At 42.2% G+C, this 15,466-nt stretch overlaps 1 long non-coding RNA gene across 1 annotated transcript; it reads right to left on the bottom strand.

The window, feature by feature from the left end:
- Positions 1 to 492: 492 nt before the first annotated feature.
- On the bottom strand, positions 493 to 3,014 carry LOC136356448 (uncharacterized). Its single transcript, XR_010741273.1, has 2 exons — positions 2,305 to 3,014; positions 493 to 2,079 (listed from the first exon to the last, which is right to left on the bottom strand). It is a non-coding gene; the product is annotated as an uncharacterized lncRNA (long non-coding RNA).
- Between the last annotated feature and the right edge of the window lie 12,452 nt (positions 3,015 to 15,466).

The following is a 15,466-nucleotide window of genomic DNA, read 5'->3' as shown; positions in this document are numbered from 1 at the left end:
CCGTCTCCCTGTCGAACGCAGCTCATCGAAAGGCCTAGGCCACCCGCCCAGAGTGTTCGATTCCACCGATCGAGAACGCCAATCACCTCCAGCTTCAATCAACCCCGAGCGTCTGGCCAGCCGCTCCCTGTTGAAAATAGCTCACCGGAAAGTTTGAGCCACCCGCCCGAAGTGTTCGACCCACCAATTGAATTGCCAATCGCTTCCGCCGCCATCAACCCGAGCACCACGTCTAGTCATCTCCCTGTTGATTGCAGCCATCGAACGGTTCAGACCACCGCCTGAAATGTCCGATTCCACCGATCAAATTCCGTTGATCGCCGTCGTGCTCCACCTTGCGTCCATGTCCGTCCTGGACACCCTGTGTAGTCGTCGCAGCGTGGAGCACCACCCTCGTACCTCTACCATGGATCTCCCGTAGGCTCTGATACCACTTGTTATAAAAGCAGCCACGAAATCACATCGGAAACCAAATGCGGAAGAAATGCCATAGGAGATCCAAACACGATGACGACACCGAGGCACGATATTTGATAACGGAGTTCAGCCGAGGCCTACATCTCCGTGGCACTGATTACGGGCGCTCCTTCCCGATCCAGCATATACAGCGTATCTGTCACGCCCGGAAATTCACTAGTAATTTCCGAACTTATTTGTGCATAAAATCCTCGTCCAGGAATCAGCCGAGGTACACAAACTGACAATTTAATATACAAATCCATCATAATAATAACGTTACACACTTACAAAAGAAAAGAAAACAGCAGCGGAATAATGGTCTAGCGATGGCTTCAGCTCCACTCCCACAGGCAGCTCAACTGGGGTATAAGCCAAACGTCTTCTCCTTCTGGATCCTTTTTCTTCAAAGGAGGTTGATTGATTATTGCAAGAATGAGCATATGACATACTCAACAAGCCACACAGCAAATTTGCAAGTGCACAAGGATACCAAAGGATGGCATAATATAGGCTCATTTGCAAAAGCAACATTTAGCAAAACATTTAAGAGAAGTGAAACAGTGGAGTAATTAATCAGAAATTTTAATCAACACTGAACAACACACCCATGCTGCACAGGCCCAACCATCCTGAACAACCATACCCGGTTGTACAGATCTAACTCCAAACCAGGAGCTAAGCAAATTATTACCAGGTATAACATCCATAATTATTGTGAGAGGTGTGAGACTAATCACGAAAAACATTGCTCAACCCGCCCATAACCGCAGGCACGGCTATTCGAATAGTTTTACTCTGGCCAGAGGTGTACCACTGTACCCACAAGACACAGCCTCAACATCATGTCTACCATGCGTCGCGATACTGGAAAGTACCCGAATAGAGGCTGTGACAATACCCTCTGCACATCACAACTCACCACAGTGCACCATTCCTGGATCATAATCACCCCCTTATAAAACAAGGCATGGACTCCCCAGCGACCCCCGTGGGCTTGTCTCCGCCACTTCTCAGTCTGGTGCTCCGCAATGAACCATGTTATACAAAAGGTAAAGCCGTTGCCCACGCTGGCTTGTGGTTGGCACGGTTAATGTTTCACAACAGTAGCTTGCGAACCGGTCCTTAATTGCCATGAGCACGACCTTCAAAACCATGTGCTCACAACCCACCATTAATCATATTTTAATTACCAATTAATTATCATAACACGATTAACCATCGTGAGCTACCATTAAATATAACCATAAATAATAATGTACTACATATGATTCATCCCATTAGTGAGCTAATGTTTCGAAGCATGGCTAAGCAATTATATCTAACATCTAGTTGAACCAATATATATAAATCTCAACTAGTCAAATTATAATATCCCAAGGTATCAAGGAATAGAGTAATCAATGCAAACAGGCCATAACAAAGGAATAGATTCACACCACCCAGTGACATTCGAAAATAAATGCACAGTTGAAATAAATATAGAATTTAAATATAGGATCAACATGCTCAAAGGATTGTATTTAGTATCTGTGTGACTTGCCTTGCAATAATCGGTCTTCAATTAATCTTTTGAACACTCCCGACGCACTCACAAACCTTCGCAACGACGGAAACGACAAGCTAACATGCAAAACGAAGAAAAAGACTAATAAAAACCAAATAAACAGTACAAAAACAAGCATAAAAAGTACATATAAAGTAAACAAACATGTGGATCATGATTTTAGATGAATTTAGCAACTTGAACCACTCAAAACCGAGTTACGATGATTTAGTTATGAATTTCCGAAGATTTAATCTATTAGAAAAACTGGAAAAAGAAAAACGATGATGACGTCATGATACCTCATCAATGGCCGGACCAAGATGGCGACCTCGCCGGAGATTGGATGGTCGGCTGCGACTTTGAAGGACATGTACACGTAGAGGACGACGAGACGAACCTAACGGTACTCACCCTCGAACCAAACGACGAACGACGACGGCCGGCGATGAGGTCTAGCGGCGGCGCGGCTTCGGTCGACGGTGGCGCCGGAGCTGCGGTGGTCGGCGGCTTCGGGGGTCAGGCGGCCGGGCTTCTCCACCCTCCCGCGCACCTAATGGTGGTGACGGCGACCGGCGGCGACGACGGAGGCGGCGGCGCGACGCGGATGGAGCTCGGCCGGCGACGATGGCGGGGTGGAGCACGTGGCGGCGGCGCTACGAGGCACGGGAGATCACGGGAGAGGGGGCAAACGAAAGAGGAGGACTAGGGGGTCCTATTTATAGCCTTGGATTGAAGAGATCGGACTCCTCTCGCAAGAAATCGATCCGGGAAATCAAAAACTCGGTTTTGGAGATAAACTCGAAAACGAGTTCGATTCGGATAAGATACTCAACGATTAGCTCAGATTTTTGGGGTAAAGATAGAGGAGGATAAGAGGAATATTTCCCCTCAACTAAATTGAAAAAAGGAGCAACGGGGAGGCGAGATTTGGAAGGAGGAGGCGGTGGCACTGTGCACGGCACGGCTGGCTCGGGCTCTGCCTGAGTTGGAAGATGAACAGTAGCGCGGGGAGGGGAAGTAGACTTCTTGCCGGGCTTTTCTTTTCTCAGCCTGATTAGAAGAGGGAGCATAACTGGACTTTGGCTGAGAGAAGAAGAGAGGATGCAGGCTCGGGTTGGACCGGCGGAAGAGAGAGGAAGGAAAGGAATAGGCCGATTCAGCCTAAGACAAGGGAGGAGAATTTTATTACTTTTCCAATTAAAATAATCACTTAAATGATCTTTGAATTGTTAAAAATACTTCCAATGCTCAAATAATTTCAAGAAAAATCCTGAAAATACTTGGACACTCAAAGTACTATACAAAATTATAATTAGACCATTTAATGATTAATTTAATATGTGGGTAATTACTGAAATGTTCTTTGTATGATTAAAATTAGGAATTGAGCTCCGAAAAATCCGAGAATATTCCAGAGAGTATAATTAACCATGGAGAATTTAATAAAAATTAAATCCATCCATGCTTTATATTTAGGAAATTTTATTTCCCACATTTAACTTCACTTGTAAATTAATGAACATTTAATATAAATTCTAATAATAATTTATTAAATAATTTATAAATCCTGAAACAAAAATCAGGATGTGACAGTATCAGAGTTACAACAACTCATGGCCGATCGCCGCCGGTAGCCGGTCCCTCTCGCTATGCTATGTAGCCATGCGGTTACAACAGGCACGTCCCTCTATTTATGAGAGATCTTATGACAGAGTCCGACTCTTACTCTAGTCCTATACCTAGTACAACTCCAAGTCCTAAACTGTAACCGACTATGTACACATATTCGACATAAACTCTAACACGGCCGAGAGGGGAGGCACCGGCCCGGCACAAGGTGCGGCTGTGGCCTGACGGCAAGAGAGATGACAATGGCCCGATGGGAGTTGTGTTCTTTCTGTTCATGCTTTTCTTTCTGTTCATGTGTGTTCTTGTTGTTCTTGCATGTATATAAATTAAATTGTTGTATGCAATCTGGTTGGGGCGAAGGAGATTTACTCGATGCATCGACTCAAATCAAGCCGATGCATCGAGCCGTTTTTTTATTCTTGAAACCTCAAAGGTGTCGGTTCTAAACCAGCACTGAAACCAACATCCATTTTCTCTTCATAACAGTGCCGCCTTCGTTGTACCGGTTGAAAAAACCGGTACCTATGGGGTTTCCCAACCGGCATCTATCAGGTGTTCTATGGTAGTGGATGTAAGAAAATCAAAGAGATGCATGCATATGCCTGCTGGATGGTGAACACGATCCGATTAACATGAGGCAATCCTAGCTAATAGATCGTCTTATAAGCAACAACGCTCCATGTTTCCACCATCAAATCAATGCACTCTGTCCACACATTCAGGCTCGGCTAAGGCTTCCCCGCAACAATTGGCACGGTTCATGCTATTGTCCCTTGCAAGACGAACAGGAACACCATTTCTGTGGAGATTACCATATACGCACAAGGCAATGTTATTCGACTGGTTATAGAGAATAACTTATATGAGTAGAATATGTATAGATCAGGACTCGAGTATTATGTTAACTGGCGTATCAAGGAAATATCTTGTAGTTCTAGTCAGTTATGATTGTAAAGTATATATAGAGCTTTAGACTGTAAGGGATAAAGTCTCTTGTAATCCTGACTACTTCGCCTATATAAGGAGGGGTCGGGTGCCCCTTGAGGGCATAACCACACCTTAGATCGTCAGATCAATAACATAATCAGCAGAATATTTCTCCGGACAGGAGTAGGTATTACTTCTCATCGAGAAGGCCTGAACCTGTATAAATCCTTTGTCTCATAACCCATCCACTTTCCTGCTTGTTCGCTACCCCTTTAATATTGCCGAAATCTAGTTTCGACAGTTAGCGCGCCAGGTAGGGGTAGCGTCAAGTTTTTTTGCCAACTAGTGCGATTGGATCTACATCAGGTATTACTTTGCCTTCCCTCCAGGGCAGGCGTACCGCTTCGGCAGCCTCCACTACAAGAAAAATGCTTTGTAGAGACATTTTTCTAGTACTATAGAGACTCTTTTCAAATGCCTTTACAATACTATAGAGGAATTTTAAAAAATGTCTAATAAGTGTCTTATGGTGAATTGTCTCTACAAACGAAGATGCATTTTATAAAATGTCTATAAGGTGGTAGAGGCATTTTCTAGAGACATTAAATTGTACCACAACCATATGAAACCAATGTAGAAATGAGAAAAAAATATTTTCCCTTGTTTTTTGTCCATCCTTGAACTCATGATCTCTTGAACAAATCATTCTTATCTTCAAGGCACTAACCAACTCAACCCCATGTCATTCATTGTATATGTTTATGCCTTAAGTTACTTATATTTAGCCATTTAGTATACTTTTATTGTAAGAAGTGTCTCTACAGAGTTTAAAGTGTCTCAAGCAAATGTCTTTACATGTTAGACACATTTTAAAGTGCCGAAAGAATGCCTTTACAAGATAAAATCTAATAAAATGTGCTGAAAATATTTCTAAAGTGTCTCTAGAGTAAAAGTTTTCTAGACAATTTTGAAAGTGCCTATATAAAGTGTCTCTACGCTATAAAACTCCTGATCTTAGAGGCAATTTGCAAAATGCCTCTACAAAAGTGTCTTTATATAATGTTTTTGTTGTAGTGCTCGACTTCATCACCGACAACTTCGGCAAGATCACTCTTCTCGACTAGGATTCGAACCAGTCGAGAAGAGACGGCGGCTTGGCCCCGTTTGGTCTCCCGAACTCGGCCAAGATCTACTCCAACATCATCTCTCCCGAGTTGGCTTCGAACCACTAGGGCGAGACCCCCAAGACTTCTTTCTCTTCACTAAGCCCAGCTCAAGACACACCGGTTTACCCGGTGATCACCATGCGACTCCTAGACGACCTCACCACCATATTCGGATCAAGGACATCCTCTCCCCGCAGGTCTCGATCTAATCTGACTTTGGCTCATATTGAATCTGGCTCCAGGGAGGTCGGTGTTATCTTCCAGCCACTCGGATCTTGCTCATCTACCGAGATCGCCAGCTATCTCAGCCCTTCAAGCAATGGCTCTTGTGCGAACACCGAGACCATCAACTACAGCGACGTCGACGATGAGTACGACTTCGACAACTTCGCTTGCTACGACGATTACTATGGTCTACTATGACAGTTTCAACGATAACTTCGCTTGCTACGACTAATTCTATGACTTCTTTCTTATGCTCTCAGCACACAGGATGAACTAGAGCACAGTATTTGGCGAGGTAGGAAATCTATGAGAGGCTAACATTACATAGGATGCCTATGCACGAGCTTCTCTACATTGAGGTTGTTTGCCTCAAATTCCCCTTGCATTCCATTCTTAGCGCATCACATCGTCGAATCACAGAGATAGCGTTCTACTATTTCTCACAACTGCTTTCTCACAAAACAGAGGAAGGAGATGGTCATGGTTTGCAATTTTATGGTGCCGATTTCTGCCCTGAGGAGTAGTGGCTAGCTTATTTATTTATGGGCACTTGGAATTGAAGAGGCGCTAGCACTTTCAGTGCCTCACACCAACCAGACGAGAGGAGAAAAAGGAGAACATTTCGATCTGAACATTGGTAACACATTATTTGGCCACATACTCACATATATATATAACCAAAGTACAACGCAAGGACAGTATATTTTATTTTCTACAGTGAATTATTTTTTTCTGTGTGATTTAAGGCACTAATGAGAACTTGTACTGGGAGGTGGAAAAATATATTTTTCTATATGATGTTTGCCTCAACTTGATTCAAGTCATTCAGGTGGACATCATCAATTCGTGTTCTATTTGATCAATACAATCATATGTACTTGGACGATCACAGGATTGAAACCTATCTATTTACCTTGAGCAAGTGGAGAAGGAAGTGTAGCGTAGGATCGAACATCAAGAACTAAGCCAATCAAAGGGGGGGGGGGTGAATGGTTGATGTACCCAAAAACCAAAACTTTTAGCGGAAACAAAAGTTACCCTCAATTTCGACGAATCGCGGTCTGACCGAAGTAGATGCGTCGGTCTGACCGAGATTGTATCTCCGGTCTGACCGCCAAGATAAACTGCCGTCGCCGGTCTGACCGCTACTAACCCGTCGGTCTGATCGCTGCGATGCCGCCGGTGTCTCGCCGGTTAGACCGCCGAACCCGAGTAAACACAAATCGAAGAACTCTTGATGTAGATGACAACTTTATTACTTCTATCTGTGTTTACAAAGTGCAACAATAGCACTCCTCACGAAAATTTCGACTAAACTCGAAACCCTAACTCAACTCTCAACTCAATGCTCTCAACAGCAATACTAGGAAGTCTCACGCTCCCTCTCTATTTATACATGGGGTAGGCAGCCTAAAGCCACGAACTAAACTCATACAAGAAGTCCTAATCTATCTAGGAAACCTTGTCGTACAAGAAACCAACTTTACAAACTCCAATTATATCAAATTTGGACTCCTTCCAAATTCAACTTTGCATCCCATACACACACAATATGTCCATCGTATGCCATATAAAATCTTCACCAACCACGTATATTGATCGTTAGCCTAAGTATCCCACATGATATCTGACCGTCCGGACGTCACCTTATCTCCAAGTTGACTCCTGATCCATCACCGGCAAAACTCCCCCGCGAGGCATCAAGTCACATACACATGAATCAAACAAATAAACCATATTCCTAGACCAAGCTATCTCCAACTTAACTCATTATTAGCAAACAACAGTATTACATACGTATAGTATCTATCTAGAAGCCATAAATACAAAATATCCACGGATATCCAATCAAACTACCCGAAACCGAAACCGACGCAGAGTCGGCCGGTCAGACCGCAGGCTGGCCGATCTGACCGGCAGCACCCACTCGGTCTGACCGGACCTGACAAAACAGCAGCACCTGAATAACACTTGTAAATCCAATCATCTCCAAAACCACTTCACCAATAATCCTCAAATATTAAAAACTATAATCTCATATGCCAATTGTTCATCATAGAATAAGAATCAAACACAATTTGATTTTACATCTAGTCATGCAGATCGACAGGTAGTGGCCGGAGCTCTGGCGAGGCAACGAGCGACATAATAGACCCAGAGTTCTTCTTTTCCTTTTTCTAGACTAGTCAAGGAGGGAGTGGGGAGGAGCTTCTCCTACCTGAATGTTGGGGAAGGGGTAAAAAGTTTCATATCACGCCATAGTTTCCTTTTCGGGAATACGCAAAAGGATAACGCACCTTTGTATCAGGAGGAATAAAATTTTACAAACGGGACCAAACAAAAAGGAAACAATAGCCAAGAGCTGAGAAAGAAAAAGAAACTAAAAACCAGAGGAACTTACCCCTATTCTCACACTACAAAATAGATGACCTAGTGACCTAGCACCCTACATAGGAAGTGCAGGCTACAAGGCCCTGGCAAGCCGCCAGAGGGTGGTTTCCTGCACCACTCTGGCGGCTCCTACGTCATGGCCATGACGACCTCGGGCCAGGACGGTGTGCAGCGGCTGAACACATGTTATTCCTTTCCTTCCAATCCAAATAGACCAAGCACCAAGGGTAGGGTGCTAAGAAAATCATTACACTGCTTAGGAAATCATTTAATTACTGTCCAATTAAGTTATTCTCTCTCCGTTTTAAAATGTTTGACATTGTTGACTTTTTAGTACGTGTTTGACCATTCGTCTTATTCAAAATAATTATTTATTCTTTTCATATTATTTGATTTATTGTTAAATATACTTTCATGTACACATATAGTTTTACATATTTCATAAATTTTTTTAATAAGACGAACGGTCAAATATGTGCTAAAAAGTCAACGGTGTCAAATATTTTGAAACGGAGAGAGTACATGGTGAAACATTTTATTAATACTGCCTTTGTGAAATCCCAGAATCAACTGGAGAAGACAAAAAAAAAACCTAACGAGATAATTATGCACGCGAGAAGTTATTCTGCCCAATGCTGGTCGTTTCACCGGCAACTCCACGCACTGAAATCTCGCAACGCGCGACGAGCTCTCCTGAGGTTTGCGTGACGAGCAGGACGGCCCCAGAAGATCCTTGCCTCTTGCAAAGGGGACAATCGCAACGCCAATCAAGTGAATTGGAGCACTGCAATTGGCAAATATTTTCAGTCTGCTAAAGGCTAACATGACAAATCATGCCTAAGAAGGAGCCTTGGAATGTCATCGTTGTTCATCTCGAATTCCAAATGCATCCCATCCTCAGGGTATCGCATCGTCGAACTACTGACACAGACATTCTATAGACGTTCTCTTCTCACCGCTGCTTTTCCGACAGACAGAGGATGAAGATGGTTTGGGCGTACAGTTTTCTAGTGCTGGTGATACTGCCGAAGTAGCAACAACAGCTAGCCTTTTTATGGGCACTTGGCAAGGTAATTAGGGTTCTGTTTGGATCGAAGGGATATTTTTTAAGCCCTCCCTTAAATAGCCTAAATTGTCAAAAAAAATCTAAAAGGATGAGCTAATTGAGGGCTATTTGAAAATAACCCACCAAAAAAACTATTCCACCCAAGAGGTGCTAATTGGGGCTATTTTGGGTAGGGCCCACTGAAAAATTGCATTTTCTCTCTATCTCTCTCCATAGGAAGTTACATTAAAGACCAAATAGCTCTTAAAATAACCGTTGGATCCAAACAACTTAGGGCTATTTTATTGGAGGGTTATTTTCTTGTGAAAAAAAATAGCTCTCAAAATAACTCTTTGCTAGTTCTCCAAACAGGGCCTAGATAAGATATATGGCACTTCAGTGCTACACCAGCCAGAGAAAAAGAAGGAAAACATTACTCTCTCAGCATTAGCTAGTTCCATGCATTTCTTTTCACACATATAAAACACTAGCGATATCGTGGTGCTCTCTCTATTGGTAAAATTATACTACTAGTAGAAGATGATCTGAACCGTTCATTATTAAGAAAAAATAGTAATTTACTAATACTACAGTGATTAGGGGTAACTTTGTCATTAATTTTTTTCCCACCTAGATCAATATATGGTCATCTATAAATATGTGGTCATCTATTGCTCTGGCATCATTCATATTCCATCAAAAAGCCAAAAGAAGAAGAAAAAAAATGTTTGCACTCGTATGAGGAGTACTAATTAGCACTCGATGATCAAACGACCACTAAGGCACTAATTAATCACTATCATGCGCCAATTGAATTACTTCTGAAGAAGTGACGTTTCCAAATTGCAGGTTTCTGGAAAAGCAAAGACCTGAACTGTTTCTTTTGCAATTTTTTCTTGATTTCAATACCTCCTCAACATCTTTGCTTTGACTAGTATGCCATGCGTTTTGTTTAAGTGACGTGTCTTTTTTTTTCTTCAATACCTCCTCCTTAGAACGCTAAAATTGTTTTTCGGTAATTAACTTAGAGTGTCTATATCTATAAAAAAATGATTTCGTTTGGGGTGGTGTATTATATTGTTTGATTTGGTATCACTTTCCTAGTATGTTCTTTTTAACAATAAAAATTTGTTTGATAGTCCCTCCGTCTACAAATTTAAGGGATTTTGCCTATATATAGGCAAAATCCCTTATATTACAGTGCTAGCAAATCGTTTACTGGCCAATTAAAAATTGGGTTAATTGGATCCATACCACTATAACTTTACTAAAATAAAAAAATGTCACTATTATTCGTTATATCGGCTACATGTCACTGGAAATTTCTAAAATTAGAACCATGCTACTCCAGTCACTTTTTTCATCCTCCTCTCTCATACCGTCTCCGTTCCTGTCTCATTCCGACCACCGCGGCGGACTTCCCGACGAGGGCGGCATCGACGGCGAACTGGGTGAGGAGGTCCGGGTGAGTCGAATCTACGACGGCGAGGGCCGCGTCGACTGCGAGCTAGGAGAGGAGGCCCTACCAACGCCACCTTACTGCTGGTGGAACTGCCATGCCCAGCTTCATCGTCAACAAGCAATGGCCAAAGCGAACCAATCCGAACAAATCCAACCAAATCAAAAGAATTTATCCTTTCTCTCTTTTTGTTTTCTCATCAAGAAGAGGAAGAACTCACGGCCAAGAAACAAAAGTCGAGTCGAATCAAATCTAATCGAAGAAATCATGCTCCTGTTTTGCGCTCATCCAGCGATGAGGCGTTCACGGGTAAGGCCGATGCAGCGGTGGTGCCACCCCTGCATGCAGCAACCCAAGCCGTGGAAGGAGGCGGAGGAGGTCCTCTCCGGCTACGGCAGCGACGTGGAGGAGCAGTGGCGGATGCAGAAAGAAATAGCAGTGGGTCTGAGCAAATTAGATAGAGTTACAGTCCCCCTACCATCTACATATGGTAAAAGAATTTAGTGGGTTCTTTGTGGGGGCTTTCATAGTCTTCACGCCAGTAGCGGGGGCTCGAGACCCGCCGCTCCCGTACTGGATACGCCCCTGCGGAGGCCCCCGTGCTGGATCCGCCCCTACGGAGGAGGTCGTGCAGGCTCCCACCATTCACAAGGGTATGCCGCATGTTCACAAGATCGTGCAGACTCCCCTCCACACCAACTGGGGGAAGAAAAAAAGAAAGAAGGAAGAAACGGCAGGACGACGAGGACACGAAGGAGATGATGGAGAGCTCGACAGGGTTGACCATGGCGTGGAGGATCCCAACGGCACGTGCGGCGAGCAGGTGGAGGGCGTCGATTGCCGCGGTAGGGTGGGCGCTGGCGGAGAGGAGGGAATGGGCGCGGCGGAGCAGGGATGCGGTGAGGACGACGACGGTGGTTGTGATGACCTCGGCAACGGCGTCCTGGCCTCCTGGGAACGAGAGGACGGGAAGGAGGGAGGGGATGAGGACGGGAACGGAGACGGCGTGAGAGAAGAGGATAGAAAAAGTGACTGGAATGGTATGGTTCCAATTTTAGAAATTTCCAGTGGCATACAGCCAATATGATGAATAATAGTAGCATTTTTTCAATTTGGCAAAGTTGCAATGGCATGGATCCAATTAACCCATTAAAATTTGCTAGGAAGTCGTTTATTGTCCAACTAAATTTTACATTGCAAAAGCGAAGTAAGCATGGCTGAACTGGTTATATTCCTTGTGGTGGATCCAAATCACCCCATTGCTTGTATTTACAACTAATTATTCTTTCAGTGATAGGCGACTTACCGTCAACAGCAAGACATTTATGGTGATTTCGTCAATCTCAAGATATGCCGGCCTAGTATTGCGAAGGTGCTTATAAGGATAGAGTGTGCGTGTGTTGTGAGTGATTGTGTTTGTACTATGTTTCTAAAAAAATACATGGTAAAAAGGTTAATTTTTAACACAATCTTAACGAATCCCATAAGCAACCTAGAGATGACAAAACATATCTCTCATGAGCAAGACTGCGCGCGAACAGGGTGTAACAAGATTTGTATAAATTAAAACCATCTTATAGCTAAATATAAATATTTTGCTGACATGGTTATTATTTTGAAGCTAATAGCTTACTACACTATTAGACTTGCTCTGAGCTGGTCGACCGAAGTCCCGTCTCTGTCAAGCAGATGGGCCAATCACAAGGCCGATCAAACGAACAAGAGCACAACATTTGTCAGGGCATTTAACCTGTGAGGGGCTAACATGACATGCACTTCAATGTGGTGATCCCTCAAATGGGCTTTCAGTACGTCACGGCGTCCTGGTTCCTCATCTCGAATTCCCCATGCATCCCATCCTCAGATCATCGCTGATCATCGAACCACCGATCGAGACAACATTCTAACACAGCTGCTTTTCCCATGGGCATTGGATGAATATGGTTTATTGGGCATTTGGGTTTTACAGTTTTCTAGTGCCCAGAGTACGTAGCAGCAACAAGTTAGCTTAAATTTATAACATTTGCTCTGGTCCAATAAAAAGTACCTGGCAAGCAGGCAAGGTACATAGGTACTCCCTACGTTTTAACTTTGATCAAAGTTAAACTACTCTAAGTTCAACTAATTCTGTAGAAAAAATAGTAATATTTACAACGCCAGCATAATTTTATTATAAATCTATAATTAAATAAATTTTAATAATATATTTGTCCTGGGTTAAAATATATTACTACGTTTTTCTATAAAACTAATCAAACTTAGAGTAGTTTGACTTTGGTAAAAGTTAAAACGTCCTGTAACCTAAAACAGAGGGAGTAGGAGATTTGCTCCGGTCCAACAAAAAAGTAGCTCGTGGTACCATCATTATAGTAAAGGTTAATGTTTGCAGTGTCATAATTGCAAATCCCCCCACGGTACCAAATCGTTTTCGATCGTTGAATCTAACAATGCCCATCCGGTCGAGCTAGATCCAACGATCAAAAATGATTTGGTACCATGAGGTACCGATACCTCGAGATATTTTTAATAAAATTTTGTATGCAAAATGTGGTATCTCGATGTACCAAATGTTGGATGGTAAAATTGCTCGTATCATACATATATGGAGTGACCTCAAGTTATTAGGACTTCAGTGCTACACCAGCCAAAGAAGAGGAAGGAAAAAAGGAAAAACATTCTCTTTAGTTGTTAGCGTATATAACGAAGTGTAGCAAGAATACATGCAGTTTATATTTCACTGCTCGGAGTAAACGGAATTTGCTAAAAAAAACGCTCGGCAGATTTTTCCTTTTCCCTTAAAACTTTTGAATTTTTGGCCGTCTGATGTGCTTCAGGATTCAAAAGCGTGATCGTTAAAGAATACGTCTTTGATGACCAACCAATTTTTTATCCGTGATTTTATTAACGGTGGTGTTTTTCTGCCATGGTTGTTTTCACTAATGACAGTAATATTATGCCATCGTTGTAGCCATTTTTGTATTAACGACTGTGCTACATTGCATAAGCAACCAATTAAGCTGTACCTAATCAGGACTGAAACCTATTGATTTACCTTGAAAAAGGAAATTACATATAGAGTCACTATATAAATCGTGGCTGTCATCCACTGTGATTTTCCTTTTACCCTTGATAGCATACTCAAAGCAGAGCCAAACTTGAGGACCGAACTGACTTGTAGAGCAACTCTGAATATACACAACATACTTTCCTAGATGAACCATGCTTCGACGTTCGGAATGAATTGATTGAAGAACAATTATGTAACTCATGTCTAGTATATGAATGGCTACCAACAAGCATAGTGCCACAATTTAACCCTGCAATTCTAGGTACTGACCAACTCAAATTCCCAACACATCCTATTCTGAGTATTCTCAGGGCATCTCATCATCAAAACAACAAATGCAATGCTCATCTCTTCTCGCCTTAGGAAGAAACAAATGAAGGAGATCATCAAGCGTCACAATGTTCATTTGATTCTGCCCCTGAGGAGTAGGGCACATATATAGGTTATGTATTTAAGTACATTCAGTGGCCGAGTGACTTAGCACTAAGTGCTGCACCAACCAGTTACAGTTTGATTTAGGGAGTGCAGTACTACGAAACACTTTAAAAATTAAGGTAACTTTAAATCTAAATAAACTTTATAGCACAGTAGCACAGTAGTAGAATTTAAATCTAAACTTTGATTTTGCATGAGTATTGAAAACATTTTATTTGAAGCTTTAACATGAGTAATTTCTATCATTATAACTTATCGTATAACATACGAATTTACCTAGGGAGTAGCTATATTTATCTACTTGTCTATTTCAATTCTAACTAGGGAGTAGCTATATTTATAGCGTCACATTTTTCATAAAAAAATAGTCAAAATCGTTTTTACACTGTAAATATATTCACTTACATTATAATTACACCGTATTTACATTAATATAACTACAGGATAAGTATAATGTAACTATGGTGTAATTACTTGGTAATTTCTCAGTTTCACTTTTCACCGTTTTCTTTCTTCTCTTTTACCTTTCTGTCTCCAACTAAATTCAATGGATGATGTGACATGAGTTTCTTTGGGCAATAAAAATGAGATATTCACATGAGTAACAACAAACTAACCGTGGCAAGTATGGAGAAGCTGGACTCGAGGTCTCGGTCAAAAAAGGCACGTACACAAGTTTTACTGATTTTAATTAACAGAAAAATATGTCGACACATTGCCTCCCAAATTTTTATTTTTCAATTTTCAGCTCGAGAATCGATGAACGATCTCCTGGACGGGCCGGACCGCCTGGGTGCACGTTCACTTAGACGAGCTGCAGTGATATCTTGTCAGATAGTAAGGTCGTATGCTCATCACACACAGAATGGACAGATCCATGTTGCTGTAACCGGAGCATGTCAACTTCAGGGTCTCTTTATCACTCAACGCTAATTCCACATACATCCTATTCTCAAATTAAGCATCGTATCGTTGGGCCACCGGCACAATGTTCTACTACTCTTCTCATCGTTGATTTCCAGCAGACAGAGAGGAATTGGGGATGATCGAGGTATATAGTTTTAGGACTTTTACGGTAAAATATACTGCTAGTACATACTGCAAGTATATATGATTT

This window comes from Oryza sativa, chromosome 5 (assembly GCF_034140825.1).
Source record: "Oryza sativa Japonica Group chromosome 5, ASM3414082v1".
Taxonomy (NCBI): domain Eukaryota; kingdom Viridiplantae; phylum Streptophyta; class Magnoliopsida; order Poales; family Poaceae; genus Oryza; species Oryza sativa.
Note: the sequence above shows the minus strand (reverse complement) of the source record. Positions and strands in the feature narration are given on the sequence as shown.